The following is a 17,328-nucleotide window of genomic DNA, read 5'->3' as shown; positions in this document are numbered from 1 at the left end:
CATTTAATGTGAAAAGGAAGACTGTCAACGACCCCAAGCTGCTGTTTATTATCTTACAACAGAGTTGTTAAGCATTTCCAAGTAGGATTTGCAGTGACTAGTGGAGAGCTGAGAGATTTAAAAACATATTGAGATCATACATTTTCAAGGGTTTCGCAGAGCCTCTAAAATTAGGCGAAGGGGAAATACATGAACATGAAGGGCCCTAAAGTGTTGTGGTTTGTGCGAGATTTGTTACCTCAATGAGTTGGAATTCATATCTGTTTTTCTTTGGCTGGCTATGAGACATGAGTCAACAGAGCACAGCCCTGCTGGCTGGACTCCTACTGTATATTACTGCAGCGAGATATGGCCTTCTCTGGCAGGGATGGAGACAGTGCAGGAGACCCCTGTGGCTAGGATTAATAGAAATGGGACTCCCACTTGGGCCGTGGGTGCATCCTGAACTTTAGCATGAGGAGAACCACCCTGGCTCTCTTCCACACTGTCTACAGCGGTTGCGGTCCAAGGACCGAGTACATCAGAGGACAAAAGAAAAACACGAGCAGTTCATATTGTTTCCATAATGTTGGGCACCCTGCTGGTGCCATGTAATAAAGAGAGTCGAAAAAAGCGTGACCCGCGACAACTTAAAGTTTGCGGTGGCTTCTCACGGCCAATTGCTGAAATTGTGAGATGCAATAAAAGAACCTCAAATCTAGTAACTATATTTCAAAGCTGATTTGTGACTTAGGGTTGGAGGTCGTTTTCCTAGCAGCAGAAGTGGGAACCCATGCCCCTACCATAGCAGTGCGCCGTTCCAGCTGAAAATCACCAAAGAGGCTGTGAAGCAGTGAACAGTTCCACCATCCGGGTCAATAGAAGGATAACTCAACTGGTGCTCAGCCAAGATTCTCATTCAAAGGAGCAGGGCAAGTATACAGTAGGAGAGGATGTCATACTAGAACAATGAGTTTAAATATCGTCCCACAAAAATATAGACCCCAGAATATGGACTTGCACTATATTTTGTGACGGTAAGTAAACACTATTCTTAACTCTACATCTTTATACATTGAGTGTGTCTAAACACACACAGTCACACACAAATACACACACACACACACATCCCCAATAGGTAGTTAGAGTTAGTACCTACTTACTATGGGAAAAACTTTTGTTGTTTTGCTAATAACTTTGGCACCGTTTGACGAGACTTCTCAAAATTTGAAAAACCCATTTGCTACTTACTTCCCATATTATTTGGAAAGTTTCGGGGGGATTCATCAAGCTGGAGCTGAGAAAAAGGGTTTTACCCCATGCAATTTCTCATAGGGATTATGAGCACGACTACAGCTCGAACCGCTGAACAGAATTGCACCAAATTTGGGGGTAGCTAGATCTTGGTCCAGAAAGAGCGCTTTTTGTAATTTGGTGTAAATTTGTTAAGTGGTTTTGGATTTTTTTTTTTTTACTTGGACTTATTACGGCTTCTATACATAAGACATAAAATAACAATATAACAAAACATTGCAGCAAAGATAGACATGAGGCGCTGGCCAGAATCATAAGAGACATGAGATGTCACGTGAAAACCCCTGCCCCGAAGAAGGGAGGCATCCCACCTTAACAACATCACACTATACAGTAGCCTAGAACATGAAGCGTCCAGCACAGGCCCCTGGCATGCCACTGAGCAGGCTCCTTGGCACATTTCCCACAACTGCAAGCTCCGCACTACATATGCTCTCAAACCTCTATAAGGCGAAGCTGGTAAGACCGTCCGGGAAGGTCCACGAGAACCAGCAATCGCTTCAGTCACCTCACTCAAACATTCCACCATCTCTTCCCAGAGGTCCAAATCCCTGTCTGCATTCTCATCCTCGCTGCAACCTACCTTCCTCCGGAACCAACCATGCACTCAGATCTAACCACCATTGGCGCCAAGGCAGAGAGCCGGCAGCAATCCAATGTATTACTATGCATCTCCAGGCCAACACCAGCCCCAGCAATTCGAATCAATGTCCCATTTTTTCCCCACGCGGAATTTTGCAGCAGAGTTTTGGGGTTATTAAAGAAAAAATATTTATGTATATCTATGGACTCAGAGCCTCCACAGATCCGACAGATCTCATGATGAGATTTGATTGGCTGCACCACTTCAAGCAGGAAGTGGTGACAGGCATCTTGGGACCAAGCCATGTCCCAAGAAAAAACAACAACAAAAAACATAAGGGGGCAGGGTAGGAATACGCTGACCCCCTAGGCCTAATGGTGGGTTCCCATAGGGACCCTGACGGGGGCCAGAATTTTTTATAAAGAAAAATTCTCATGAATCCATGGAGGATCTGGTGGAAAATGTTTAAAATAAGCATGCACGGTTACACTCATTTGCCTTCTTTGGCCCCCTCTTATCCCAGGAGGGCTAAGTCCCAGGGGTAATTAAAAAAATGGTTTGGGGAGATTGGGGTGCACGTGGCTCCCCTCTCTCGAGACGATTTTGGCCCCGGGGACCCCATCCCCCAGGCCCCAATCTTATTTCATAGTGGGAGTGAAGCACATGGCCCCATCCTGGGCCAATTTCACCTCCTGGCACCTGGCCGTGAAATATGAAGGGGAGGGGGCACATGGCTCCCCTCCTGAGCCAATCTTGGCCCCGGGGACCACCACTCTTCGGGCCCGGCTGTGCAAAAAAGGAGACGGGCCTCAAGGCCCCCTCCCCGGGCTGTTTTTGGTCCTAGGGACCGCCACCATGCAGACAAATGGGAGCCCTGGAGCCAATAATGGCCCTGGTGACCCCATCCTCGAGGGCAGACTCCAGCTATGTTCTGAGGTGCCCACCCATGGGACATAGCAGTTTCCCAGCATGCACTAGTGCGGGCAGGGAAACATGTGCTTGCTCTCACTTGACGGGTGCAATTTCAAAGCTACCCCCAAGCGAGAGCAAAGACTAAGTCTGCTCCCAGCGGGTGGGAGAATGAAAAAGGCTCCTGCCCGCTGAGAGCTGCGTTTCATCTGTTTCGCTGCCCACAATGAAGCGGGTAGGGAAACTGATGAAAATATTGCTCCCGCCCACAGGTAGCAGCATTTTTAGCTGCTCCCTGATGGCGGTAGCAAAGCTGGCTACCACTGGAGGAGGGTAGACAGCTGGGGCAGTGGGTCATTGGGGCAGCCCCCGACAGCTGGGCTGTGGGTCATTGGGGCAGCCCCCAACACTGATGCAGTGGGTGCCCCAGGTGAGCTCCAGGGCATCGATCCATTATTGGTCAGGCCCCAGGGGGTTGGCTCCCCGGGCGGAAATCAGCCCAGGGAGGGGGGCTGTGCACCTCACTTCACTAATTAGCCCCAAAGGGATGGGGTGCCTCTGCCCAAAATCCCCCATCCCATTTTTTATTGGCCAGACCCTGGGAGATAGGGTCCCCCAGGCCACTTTTTGGCCCAGGGATGAGGGCTGCATGTCCCCTCCCTATTTGAAAAGCTGGAGGGCTCCGGGGGAAGGGGTCCCTGGGGCCAAATTGACCCGGACTGCATGCCCCTATCCCGCTTTATAATATGGCAGGCCCTGGGAAATGGGATCCCTAGGGCTAGAAATTGGCCCAGAAGGGAGACTACATGGCCCCCTTCCCATTTATAGTATGGGTGGGCCTCAGAGATGGGGTCCCCCGGGGCTGAACTCGTCACAGGGAGAGGGACTACATGCCCTCCTCCCCCATAAATCCAGCAGTGGGTCCCACTTGATGGGGTCCTTGGGGGCCAAAAACGGCCTCTGGGGAGGGGAGACAGATAAATACCTTTACAGTATTTGTGGTAGTAGCTAGTTTGGCGAGGATATTTTTGTTGGGCCATCTTTTTGTTGTTGAAATTCTGACATACACCCATGGGAGAGAAGTCAAACACGGCTTCTTAGTTCACAATTCCCCTCTGAAGAGCCTACAGGGTGGGGTGAGAGAACCAGAGTGGGGCGGACTTTGACTCAGAGCATGAGAAGGAAGAGAAAGACTGTAAAACAGTTACAAAGGGAGAATGCAGCGATAAGAATGATCCTACAAGAGTGGGATATAGATAAAGTGTAGTGTATTGAAAGGAAGAGGCTTGGGTGGAATCTAAACTAGCCATATTTGGTTATTTGGCAATTCAACATTCAGAAGCGTTGCAGGTGGGCTCCTAAAAACAATATGGGTAAGGCATTTTTTTCCCCCACAAATTAAGCACTAGTCTTGGATGACGTTGAAGATGGCACTGAAAGTCCCACAAGAGTTTGTTTGGTTTTTTGATGGTCAGTTATCTCTTTGTTGTCTGAAGCTGAAGAACACAGTTTCCCATTGAGCATGACTGGATGCTCACTGTGACATCCCATAAGCTAGGGTGCTTACTGTTGAGAGCTACGTTGAGGGTGCTGGCAGTTAGCTGCCAGTAGCTTCTGAAATACTTATTGGAGACCCCAGGTCTAACTGTTATGATATATTATACACACCAGTGTTCATTGAGCAAAAATATTACATCCTATAATTCACACATGACCTCCTCGTGTTCAGGTTCAGTGCTTCTGAGATAGAGAAGAAGAAGACTTATTTCTCCATTGAGGTCTCTCAGGTCTTTGTTAAATCAATGCAATCAAGGAATATCCCAGACCATATAGCGTCCCAGCAACTAGCAGGACTTACTGCCCCAAATTAGAATATGTTGCAAGATGTTTTCATGGCTGGAGCGACTCTAGACAAACTGGAACAGTCACTATGATACCTTCACCCGGGAGACAACCAGATCAGTGAGCCTCTTACAGGCCAAAACCCCTGTTTAATACAGAGACAGAGCTTTTTTCGAAGGCCATGGAAACAGTCTAGTAAAGGGCAGTAGGTCACTCATACACCCAGATCAGAATGACTTTATACCTGGTAGAGTGATCAGATATAATATCAGGAGAAAACTAAGTGTGACAGCCTGCACTCTAATTTTAATCAATTTCATGAAGGCCTTCAACATGTTGGACTGGGAAGTTGTCCGCTTAATCCTAGCCAAAATGAACCTAGGTTCCAAATTTTCCAGAGCTGTTCAAAATCTATACATCGCGTTGAGAGCCAAAGAGAGGGTAAACAATTCATTGAACTCCCCCTACTCCCAGTTGTGAGGGGAGTCCATCGGGGATGCTCTGTCTCATCGCTTCTGTTAACCAGCGGCAGCCGGCATGGCTTGAGGGTGGGGGGGGGGGGGGGGGGGCAGGCTTTGTGATGGGCGGCTGCATGGGGGTCATGGGTGGAGACACACAGGGGAGCTGAAATAATAAAACAAAACATCTAAATTTACCTCGAGGCCGGGTCCCGTGTCTTCTCTGCTCCTGCCTCCGACAGGAACAGGAAGCAGGCCCTTCCCTAAGCCAATCACAACGCAGAAATACAGCGTTGTGATTGGTCTGAGCACTGTGACACTGCGGTCAGCCAGGTGCTGGAGGGGTGGGCATGTTGTCCATGCAGGCTGTAATGAAGCCTGCATGGAGAACAGGGAAGGGTGCATGACTGTTTTGGGTTGCCCGAGAGGGCTGACCAAACAGTCATTGTGCACTTTGGAGTGCACGTCAGGAAGCATAAAATGGTAATAACTTAAAGTTACTATCATTTTATGTTTCTCTTCTTTACACTGCTTAAAAGCAGTGGGGCGGTGCTCCTCCGCCATTGCGGAGGAGCCGCACCTGCTGTTAACCTGTGCTGCTGAGCCTCTGAGGATCCAGGGAGATGCACTATCTCAGGGATTTTGTTGGGAGGTGCGTGCAGCAGGAGTTATGGTGTTCTTATATGCAGAGGACCTCTCATTTGTTCATATTCCACAGTGGTCCAGTAGATGAATGATGAAAACTGTAGGCATATTCGAGAGATATGCTAGCTTAAAGTTCAACTGTGATAAATCCACCCATCCACCTAATTATTGTGAACAAATGGCTATTTGGAGACAGGAATGAACCGGCCTTCCACCTAGCGCACAGTCTATTTGATGAAACATAGCTGTGGGCCTGCACTACTGCAAGAAACAGCTTGAACATTTTCTCCTGGTCACAATAGTAGTACTCTCTTGCAGATGTCTGGCATGAAAGAGAATTAGAATGGAGGACAACGTTGCTACAGAAACACCACTGTGGGCGGGTAACTGGTTGCCCCAGTTGACAGCGCTGTCTAATGTTCACCTATGATATTTGATAGGTATCTCCCTCATGGAAGATATGATGGATGGTGATCACATCCAGTCCTTTGCACCGAAGTTCTACATCCACAAATCCAGATTCTACAAATGCTTTCAAATTAAATGTGCACTGGAGTTGCACAATCCAACCACATGTGTACCCTTACTTAAAACCCCTTGGAACAAAGCTCACTATAGAAATCCACAAAGCCAAGGATGTGTGATGAGTATAAAAATATTTATAACACCCCACAACTTTATGTGCTACTCAAAGAAAGAGGGGAGATGGATGTGGGACCTCGAATGGAGGAAGAGTTGACAGAAGTCAAGATGAGGTGGATATCTGGCTAAACTCACCCTAATCCCGTTTAACTTTTTACATCAAATGTACTATACATCTATGCATCTGTTGTATATGCATTGTAACTAACTGCCTCTGATGCCGCCCACCACATGGATGACTTCCTCCACATGAATTGGACGTGCCTGGAGGCTCAAAGATACTCGGCAGAGATCATGAACACCCTGTGGGAGGTGGTGGGTTTCTGAGTGATTTTCGACCCTAAAGTGGCCTTGCTGGGTTTAGTTAAGAATCTAGACCTAGTGATAGGGCGCAAGAATTTGACTTACTCAAATGTTCTCCTTGCCAAAAGGGTCTTGACTAAGTACTGGAGATTCAGTACGGGTTTACAGATGAAAGATTGGGGGAGAGGTATGGACAGCTGTTTACTGAGTGAGACTCATTTATCTTATATATCATTTAAGGGTATGTCCCCACAAACCCTTTTTGAAATCATTTGTGGGAAACATTTGGATAGAAACGGCAGTTTCGGGGAACTTCGACATCCTAATTCAGAATAGTAACTATTCAAGAAGGTCAATCATTCGAGCAGTACAGAAGTGGGTATAGCAACATACTCAATTTGGTGTCAGCTATCCCAAAGCCAGCCTTCAATCTTGTACTGGGGAGAACACCTAGCTCTCCTACAATTTTCCAACTCCAAATTACCATAGGTAAAAGCATTTGAAGAAGTCGCAGAGACGGCTATTGTGACACCTATATGGTGTCCCTTCAAATCTGTAGCCTGACTTAAGTAACACTTTAGTCTGTTCCACACCACTCATTTCTCTTTTCAATGATGGAAAAATAAATGCTGCTGAAATCAGCGAAATCCTGAGGAAATGTAGATCTCAACCTAAATAGGATAAGCCTTGAAGTTAATGATATATCATGGTCCTGGCATCATAGACGGTGCTTAAGCCTACTAGTATGCATGAGCTCAGCATGCATTAGTTCTTGCATGTCTGTTAGCGTGCCAGCAGTCACATTCCCTCATAATGCACAAGTCCCTGCTGAGAATGGAACACTGGTGTAGTGATGCTGTACGTGTGCTCAGGTATCTGCTGTATAATCACTGCTGAGATGTTCAAGAACAGCAAGCAAGAAAGAGCTGCGGCGGCTGGCGCAGGTAAGCCTGGTGAGGCGATGGGAGTGTGGGCGGGGGGAGTCTACAAACGACAGAATAGGTGCATTTAAATAAATAAATAAAACCTATTCTGTCGTCTGTCAACTTCCCCCCGCCGGTCCACCGTGCTTACCTGCACCGGTCGTAACTGACAAAGAGATGGAAGGAATGCTTGAATTCATCTCAGCCACTGAAGATCACTTCGGACTACATTCGGCCTATCATTTTTCACCCACTATGCCACACCAAACAGAAACCAACCTGATCCAAATCACTATTGGTCCTGCTCCAGTAAGAACCCTCCAGACTGAACTGCCTGGCCTGGTTCCCTCTGGAAGGTAACCCAGGCAACCACAGACTGGTTTCAGCCTACTTAGACCTCACCAGTGAGGTACAGTTTGAGGCCGGTGGCACCGTGATTTTCAGGAATGAGATCTCTGAGTATACAGTTTAGAGTAAAAGTTTAGGAAAAAAAGAGCAGAGGCACAAAAAAGTTGTGTTTAAAAATTAGAAAACATTTATTTTTTATTTTTTAAAGTTGTATACCATAATAAAGTTTAAACAGAAAAAAATAAATATTTGCTTGGGTCGAGGTGAGGGAGAAAATTAGGGATACATAAACTGTGTTGGGTTAGGATATTGGTAAGATTGAGTGATGTTGTAGAGGATGCTGTAAAGAAAGGAGTAGGGGGTTAGGGCAAAGATTAGGATTAGAATTGGGAAATAGGTAGGGCTAGGTTAAAACATGGGACTAGGGTAGATTAGGGGTTGGGTTAGGGTTACAGTGGGAGATGGAGTAATACTGTAAAGAATGGATTGTAGTGGGAAGGATTATGAATGGGGTAATGGAAGGGGTAAACTTTGGTTAAGATTAAGTGGTCAGGTTAGGAATGTTGGTGTAAGGGTTAGGGTTGAACTACGAGTGGAGTTAGTGTTGGGGTAGACTTAGGAATGGTGGTGTGAAGGTTAGGGTGTGTGTCAGGGTGGAGTGAGGGTAGGTGTTTGGGTTGCGGTTAATGGTGGAGTAATGGCTAAGGAATAAATTACGGGTTACTTAGTAGTTACAGGCTATAAGTGGTAAAAGTCTTCATTTTGACCCCTTTATTTGTATATTTTCTATAGAAATTCATGTACTTTGCAACTTTTTTGCTTGTAATAATTTCCATGTGATCATTGTTTTCTTTGTACATACAAAAGGGGTATATCGCCTACTGGCCACTGGCATCTCTGTCGCAAATAGGATCCTCTGGGAGAACTGCTGGAACAGGGGATACATGCAACCAGTGCATTTCTGGGTTGGACCGGCCTCACTGATATATACTTGTTCAAGGATGCTCACGTGAGCAAAACCTTCGGTTTTTAAAAGAAAGGGGATTGGGCGTGCAACAAAAGCCCAGAGCAAGATTGTCGAAAGTATGGGCACAAAAAAATTAAAAAAATACACATGTTGCACCCTTGTGTCAACGCCAGTGCCTAATATGAGCCGGTGACTGCGGATGTGGCCCACCGACACTCACTTTTGTGGCAACGGATTGTCTGGGCATGGATTACAAAGGCATTAATTGAAATCAAGATTAAACAGCTTGGAAATACGGCACCCAGATCTTCTATAGCGCCGGATGCGGCTTCTGAAACTAAACTTTGCTCCCTGGCACTTTTTAAAAAAAAAAACAAATTAAGCACTGATGAGCGCTCATTATTTCAAATACATTCCCGTAAAACAAACACCACACCAGTCTGCAGAGGAGAAACAATGGAGTTAACTTTCTTCTCAGTTAGGCCATCAACATAAATATTGTTTCAGTAAAATAGATTATTGCACGTGGGGTACAGGAAATAAGAGGCAGAAGGAGGACAGCTCTGCCTTGACCCCTGCCGCGCATCTAGTTAATCAGTTGCCCCCCACATCCATTCAAGAGAAGGCGGTATACAGGGCGCTGTGCAGGGCACAATGAGACGCGAACGGGATACAAGCAGCCTGGCACAGGAATGAAAGACTGAAAGAGCACAGGCAGGCCTCACGTGGAGTTTGAAGGATTTTACCCTCATACATTCAAGCACCCTGGGGTCGCACTAGCATAGCGCTCTATTGTGTGGACGAGTGTGTGTTACAGTGCACAATAACTTCTGTGCGCCAGGGCTAATCAATGAGCCTGGCCAGATAACCCCAATTAGGGCCTCTGATACAAAAGAACTGGCTTGGGAAACTGTGGCCGTCCTTTGTGTCTACAGCCTGGAGTCTCCTGACAGTCTGAGAGCCTAGCTGCTTACACAGAGCGAGCCTCCCTGCACTTACCTCTTCTGTAACCTCTGCCGTTCTGCTTCCTCTGTGCTCCTAGGCCGCATTCCTCGGCGGGTTCATGGAAAGTGCGCCTGAAGAAGACACACTCAAATGTTGTTTCACGAGGAGGTCTCCTGCCGTCGACCATGTGGATCGGATTATTCCGCTAACCCCTCTTGAATGTCACTCTCTGTTCTCTCCCGCCCTGACCCCAAATGGAATATTGTCTGGTTGGATTATTTGGCCACGTGCTCATCGTTATTACATCCATACATTTTGTTTGGCAACTGCACGGTGGCTGACTTTTAGTCAAGAAAAACTGTTCCCTCCTTTTATTAGCCAATGTCTTACCTTTACTAACATCCGTGCCATTGCCACAAACATGTGACCCCCACGCAGTTGTATTGCCATGCGTGCATTCCTTCTTTTAATTTATTCACGTAATTCCCTCATTTGAAAACTCTGGTCAGATTTTATGTAGAATGCCCTGCAGCGGATGGAGTCTCTACTCTCATCATGGTATTTCTATCCAAACAAATGATTTCCAAACATAGGAGCCCATTAGGATGGCGGACGGACCTGCGTCCGCCCGCCACCCCCGAGGTGGAGGGACCGTCCGCAGGGGCAGCGGCGATCCCTCCGTTTGAATTAGGATGTGACCGCCACCCTGGTGGTCACATCCCGTATCTTTAACCTTGCGGCGGGTGCTGCTTGAAGCAGCACCCGCCGCAAGGTTAAAAATGCATGTATTGCATTTACATGCACAAAGCGGCAGGCACCGCGCATGTAAATGTAATGCAGGTGGGTACCATAGGTACCCCCCATGTGCACCCCCAACCCCCTGACACCCTGGGGACCTGCAACGGGCCCCCAAACCCAAAAGACCTCATGCTTTTCCACGGCGGAAAAGCATGTTTCCTGCCCCATCCTAATATGGCTGGCGGTGTCTGATAGACACGGCCACCATATTAGAGCTTTTCCGCCACAGTCAGAAGGCGACCGCGGCGGAAAAGCGGCAGACGGTTTTCCCGTCTGCCGATGACCCCCCAGCCATCCTAATGTGGCGGGGGGTCTTTGAAGGCACTGCTGCATTGATTCCGCATCCTCCGGGCCGGCGGTGGCTTCCGCCGGCCCGGAGGATGCGGAATCACCGCAATCCTAATCGGCCCCATAATTTTGACTACTTATCACTATACACTAACACAGATTGCATTTAGCAAGCGTTGTAATCCAAGCTTAGGTAAAGAAATGCACAAAACATCTCACTTCTACCAGTTAAGATCCCAGAAAGTAAGCAGACACAAAACTTTCCTGTTTCTTACTTTCTTAGCTTTTATTTGTTTGTTTCTTTCTTTCTATGTTTGTGTTTCTTTCTGTTTGCAGAGCAAATAGCAATGTTTGTATAGCATGGTACATGAAAATATACTACAGCATCTTGGTAGTTGGAATCCAATGTAATGCATGGTCTGAGCCTCTAATCTATATTCCTTAATTGCTACCCTACTCCTCACCAGTTTTAAGTCTGTTTCATAGTCCTTCCGTCAAGCATCTATTGAAGCTAAGGTGGTTAGCAGGGCTCGAGTCGGGGTACCAGGTGGGTGGACGGCACCCCCCCCCCCCACACTTTTTTTTTTTACCGGGTGGACGCCGTCCCCCCTCCCCAAAAGATAAAGGCAGTACCCGAGTCTGCACCTGCGAGCGAATGATAGCCTTTCAAATGCACCCGAGGCTCAGACTAATCTCCCCTTCCACCTCGCGCCTTCTCCCCTTGCCAGCCTTTCTCAGAGCACAGCCGAGGCGCCAAAGCTTCAAGGAGCTGTGCTGTCAACACGCCAAGCATGTCACTTCCAGGGACCCCGACAGATGCCGGTAGTGCCTACGGCCCGAGTCTGTAATAACCTTGTAATCCGAGGAATGCGTCCCGTGTATAGTGGGTTCTTGTGTTTTGAGTGACTGCCACCTATTGCAGTATTATCACCTCTGTCAGAACAAAGCATCCACCTAAACCCCCCCGAGCACCCCCTCATAAGTACAATATCCCGATCACCCTTCAGAGCCCTAGTGCCCCCGTCACCAAAACAGTCTTGACAGAGCTGCGCTGCATGCTTCACAACTGCAGATCTGCAGTAAAACACAAACTTGAAATCTCCGATACCATTACCCTTCATAATATTGACATGCTCTTCCTCACAGAGACCTGGTTAAAAGATACATCTCACTCTATATTTGATCTCCTATTACCCACAGGCTACTCTTTACTTAGGAATGACAGAACTGACAACACGGGGGGAGGTGTTGCAGTCATCTTTAGAAACACCCTCCAACTCAAGGCCTCTCCTAACAGCTCCTCCAAAACCTTTGAATGCCTTTCTCTTGAGCTTCAATTGCAACACCGTTCACCCCTCAGATTCCATGTCATTTACCGCCCGCCTCGTAGTGGCCCTTCGTTTATGGATGAACTCACCGACTTCATCAGCGACCAATACTCGCGAAGTGACAATCAGACCTTCGTGGGTGACTTCAATCTCCACTGGGGAGTACCGCAAGACTCCTCTGCGAACTCACTGGCCACTTTCCTCTCTACTAACGATCTTATCCAACACTGCACTGAATCAACTCATTCTAAGGGCGCAATCCTGGACCTTGTTATTTCTAAAGCAGGCATGCTTTCTACCACTACCCCAATTCATGTAGATTGGTCTGACCACCTCCTCATCCCATTCTCTCTTCAACTCTCACACTCTATAACTCTTGGCCAACCCAAGAGGGCCATCTCATGGTTCTGGGATGCTAAAAATATTGATGTCGGTCCCCTCTGTGAATCAGCTTTGTTATCTCTTCCAAGGCTCGACCCGAACCTAGATGTTGACGAACTCACCTCTCAAAGCCTCATAGTTCTTGCAGCTGAAATTAATAAAGTCGCTCCACTCAAAAGCAAAAGGTTAAGGCCCACTCCCTCAGCACCTTGGTTCAACAAATCCCTGTATGAGGAAAGGAAGCAGCTAAGATCCCTGGAGAAACAATGGAGGCAAGTTCCCTCCTCCGACAATTTGGCCAAGCTTCGCTCAGCAAGATCCAAGTACCACAAGCACATCTTCCTTGGGAAAGCGACACACTTCAAAACCCTCCTTGACTCCGCCAAAAATAGACCCAAAAAACTATTCGATCTCATCAAAATGCCTAACTGCTCTCCCCCAACCTCCGAGGTGGATGATTCTACAAAGAGAGCAGCGGATTTTGCTATTTTCTTCGATGAAAAAGTGAAATCACTTGTGGATCAGGTCGCTCATCCTACCCCTCCAGAGGAGCGCAAATCCATAGCCATTTGGCAGAGCTTTGATCCCATATCTGAAGATGCCCTTCTCAAGTGCATACGAGAAACGAAGCCATCCAACCATTCCCTTGACCCTATCCCCAGTGCCATTGCCATTGACTTCTATACCCATTCCCTCTCCTATTGGACCACTCTGATCAACCTCTCCCTCTGGCAAGGCTCCCTTCCTGCCTCCTTCAAAACTGGGCAGGTCACCCCTCTTCTGAAAAAACCCACTGCTGATGCGAATGACCTCAACAACTTCCGCCCCATCACTGACCTTCCCTTTCTGGCGAAGATCACAGAAAGATGTGTAGCAAAACAACTCTCCTGTCATATCAAGGACAATGATCTTCTAGACCACTGTCAGTCCGGCTTCATCCAAAACTGCAGCACTGAAACAGCCCTACTGCAAGTGGTTGATGACGCCTTGAGGATACTCGATTCAGGGGGGTCCTGTCTTCTAATTCTCCTTGACCTTTCCGCAGCCTTTGACACTGTCAATCACAACACCCTCCTCAATATTCTTCAACAGAGAATGGGCATGGAGGGCACTGTGCTTAAATGGTTTGCATCCTTCCTTTCTGGCAGATCCCAAATGATCAAAATAGCGAACAGTCTTTCACCTCCTGTGGCGGTAGGTCAAGGTGTTCCCCAAGGCTCGATACTTGCTCCCACACTGTTCAATCTCTATTTAGAACCACTGGGAAATCTCCTAAGTAAATCCGGGATTCACTATCATCTTTATGCTGACGACACTCAACTCTACCTCAAGATTGCCTCTACTCACTATCTCTCCATCCTAAGCTCCACTCTCGACTCCATTCAAAACTGGATGTCAACTCATCAACTGATTCTGAATCCCTCCAAAACTGAATTCCTCCTCTTCTCCTCCTCACTCTCTCCTCCCCCGGTTCAATCATGGATGGATCAGATGAATCTACTAAACAATAAACCCATCATTGTCGACAGCGCCAAATCCCTTGGTGTCATACTAGACAAAAAACTCAATCTAATTCCCCACATCAATTCCATTGCGAAATCAGCTCGATACCAACTGCGCCTTCTTTGGGGAATCCGTCGCTTCTTCGCGGAGCGGGACCTTATAACCCTGGTGCAAGCACTGGTCCTCTCCAGACTCGACTACTGCAATTCTCTTCTTACTGGCCTCCCCAAATCCCACTTGTCCCCACTTAAGTCTGTTTTCCACTCAGCAACTCGTTTCATTTATGGAGCCAAAAGAAGCGATCACATCACACCGATGTTATCTACCCTCCGCTGGCTTCCCTTTGAGGCTAGAGCTATCTACAAGACCGCTTGTATCACCCACAAAGCCCTGCACTCCTCTTCTCCTCGCTACCTGGCGAATAAACTGAAACTCTCTGGAGGTTCTAGACCTTCACGCAATGCAGAGAATCTACTGCTTGAACCTCCCACTTTCAAGAAGGAAAGAACGTTGGCCCAATCCTTTTCAGGCAACGCAGTGAGAATCTGGAACTCATTCCCGCCTCAGCTCCGGACCACCGCCTCCTCCCAGGCCTTTAAAAGGGACCTCAAAGCTCTCCTCCTCCAGAGACACCTCCAAAAGTAACTCTCTTTTATCTGAAGGAAGATCTCCCATTACTGAAAATTTCTACTTCTCATGTCCATGGAAGTGCCTTTCCAGTGTGTTCTTGCGGTTAGAGTGTTTGCCTTTTATTGCAGTATTATCCATGTACTTGTGTTTGGTACCCTCTTGCAACTTGCACTCACCACTTTGCCCCTGTAACACACGGTTTGCTTCCTCTCACATGTTTTTTACCTTTGATACTTGCACAAGTGCCACTTTTGCCTACGTAATCGTTTGTTCTTGTGCTTGAGTGTCTAACATATATTGCAGTATTATACCGCAAATTATACTCTATTTTCTCTTGTAGCCTGCACACTTGTCACTTTTTCCTCCTGTGCACTTTTTACTACCTCATGTATTTTTGGTAGCCCACATTTTTACTACCTCATGTATTTTGTTTGCTCACAAGTGTCACAATTACCTTGTCTACCTCATGTATTTTTGGTTTCTCACAATTTTTACTACCTCATGTATTCTTGTTTGCTCACAATTATCACTTTACCGTATGTAACGTAACGTATGCCTCTGCAATCTGTTGCTCGTGTAATGTTCTCAGTTTGTATCATTTCTGTTCCTATTGTGAAGCGCTCTGACACCTTCGGGTAAAGTCTGCGCTATATAAAATTGCATAAATAAAATAAATAAATAAAATAAATACCTCTACTTGTCTCTTGTATGTATTCACGCATTTCAGACGGAGACAGCAAATTATGTGACGTCACTTCCTGTTGTGACGTCACTTCCGGTGACACCACCTAACTTAGAGCGTCCCCCACTTCTTTTTTTTAGGACCCTGGTGGTTAGGTTGTCCCCTCAGACTGTGGTTCGAGTTTGGGATCCAGGGAGCCAGTGGTTAGCCCCTACATTTAGCTTGTGTGAAAGACCCTTGTGATATAGGGTGCTATTTGGCCAAGCAAAGGGTTCTGAAGCACGAGTGTAATGTGATGCCAGATTGTGTATCCATCAAGTAGCTTTCCAGTAGGACCAAAGCAAAGCACAGAATATTGTGAATTTGTCACTAACCTTCACACTGAGTCAGTGAGTGTTTTGAGGGTTGGTTTTACATGATCATGTACCAAACTGTGTCAAATATTATTCCCAGACTTCACAATATGTAAGATATGTGTTTGGGTGGATGATAGGCCCGTGAGCCATACAAAAGGGAGCTATTATTAATCTGTCCCACGATATAGTGATCTAAATTTTAGCTACATTTAGGCAGAGGAAACTCTCTTTGATCCAGTGTTATGTAGGGACTAGAAATCTGGTGATGTTTGCCTGACTCCTTGGCTCATTAGGCCCTTTGGGACTGTGCCTGGTTTATTGTTTGTACCAGTTGAATCATACAGCTTTGAACAGTGTGGGTGAACAGGAGGCCTCCTGTGGGAAAGTCAGCAAGTGTACATTGATAGCTTTCCTGTGAATGATTCTGCTGGCCCATTGCTGACTTTGATTGTGAAAGGAGTTGATCTTTCTGGAGCCATTTTGGATGACTCAGTCCATCCTTTGAGTAGTGCAATAGCAATATGGGTTATTGAGAAGCCCAGGAGTATTAGTGCTGCTTGCTTGCCTCTATCTAGCTTTAAAATAAAAATGTATTTCTTTATTGCATTTTGCATGACACTTAAAGGATAGATTATAGCAAACATGTTATGTCAGCTAACCATAACTGTTTATGGCATAAGACCATACCCACATGTCTTGTCGCGTTTCCAACAAAGAAACAAAACACATCATAATAACCAAACAACATCACCAAAACCAATACAGTTTTTAACAGTTGTCACCCCCACTTCATACCTCTCCCTCAGCTTTGTATGGTTTTAGTGGTTCAGATCATGTGAAATAACCTCTGTTCAAAATACTGTTCGCCCATCACCTTTTATCAATACGGTAATCAGTTGGGACCAAGCATACCGGGATCTCGTCTTGAGATAATACCTTCAGTTTGACTCCTTTCATCAGCCCGGCCAGGCCAGGCACCCTGAGGGGATTCCAGTAATGCCTGTGTCATTGCCACAACAAGCAAGGAGGGCATCTTCTGACTTCTCATCCCTCCTAATCCGCCTCATGTGTGCCTCTTCCACCCCATCCCATTCAAGTAAATCTTTCTTCTAGGCCTCCCGAGTTGGGGGCCGTGAACTCAGCCAGTGAATTACAATACGTCTTTTCACCACAGTGAGTCCTAGTATTGTGTAGCACCTGCTCAGTTTATTTTTCAAGTTCTGGGGAAGGAGTCCTAGCATGCATTTGTTAATCGTGTGCAAGTCTTTCTGTTAGGCCGAGGCGGAGTTCGCAAAGTCGCGCTACGTGGAACTACGCGGAACTACGCGGAACTGCGTGGAACTACGTGGAGTGACTAAAAAACTCTGCCACCCTACATGGAGTTCTGTGGGTGGGTGGAGTTTGCCGTGGCGCCCGTTCATGTTGTGAAATGCAACGCAGATTGCGCCCTTGTGCACGCAAACTGCACCACACAGTTCGCATGGGTGCAGTCTTCTTGTTTTTT

The sequence above is a fragment of the Lissotriton vulgaris genome, chromosome 6 (assembly GCF_964263255.1).
Source record: "Lissotriton vulgaris chromosome 6, aLisVul1.2, whole genome shotgun sequence".
NCBI classification, from domain to species: domain Eukaryota; kingdom Metazoa; phylum Chordata; class Amphibia; order Caudata; family Salamandridae; genus Lissotriton; species Lissotriton vulgaris.
The sequence above is the reverse complement of the archived record's forward strand: the minus strand, read 5'-3'. Positions refer to the sequence as shown.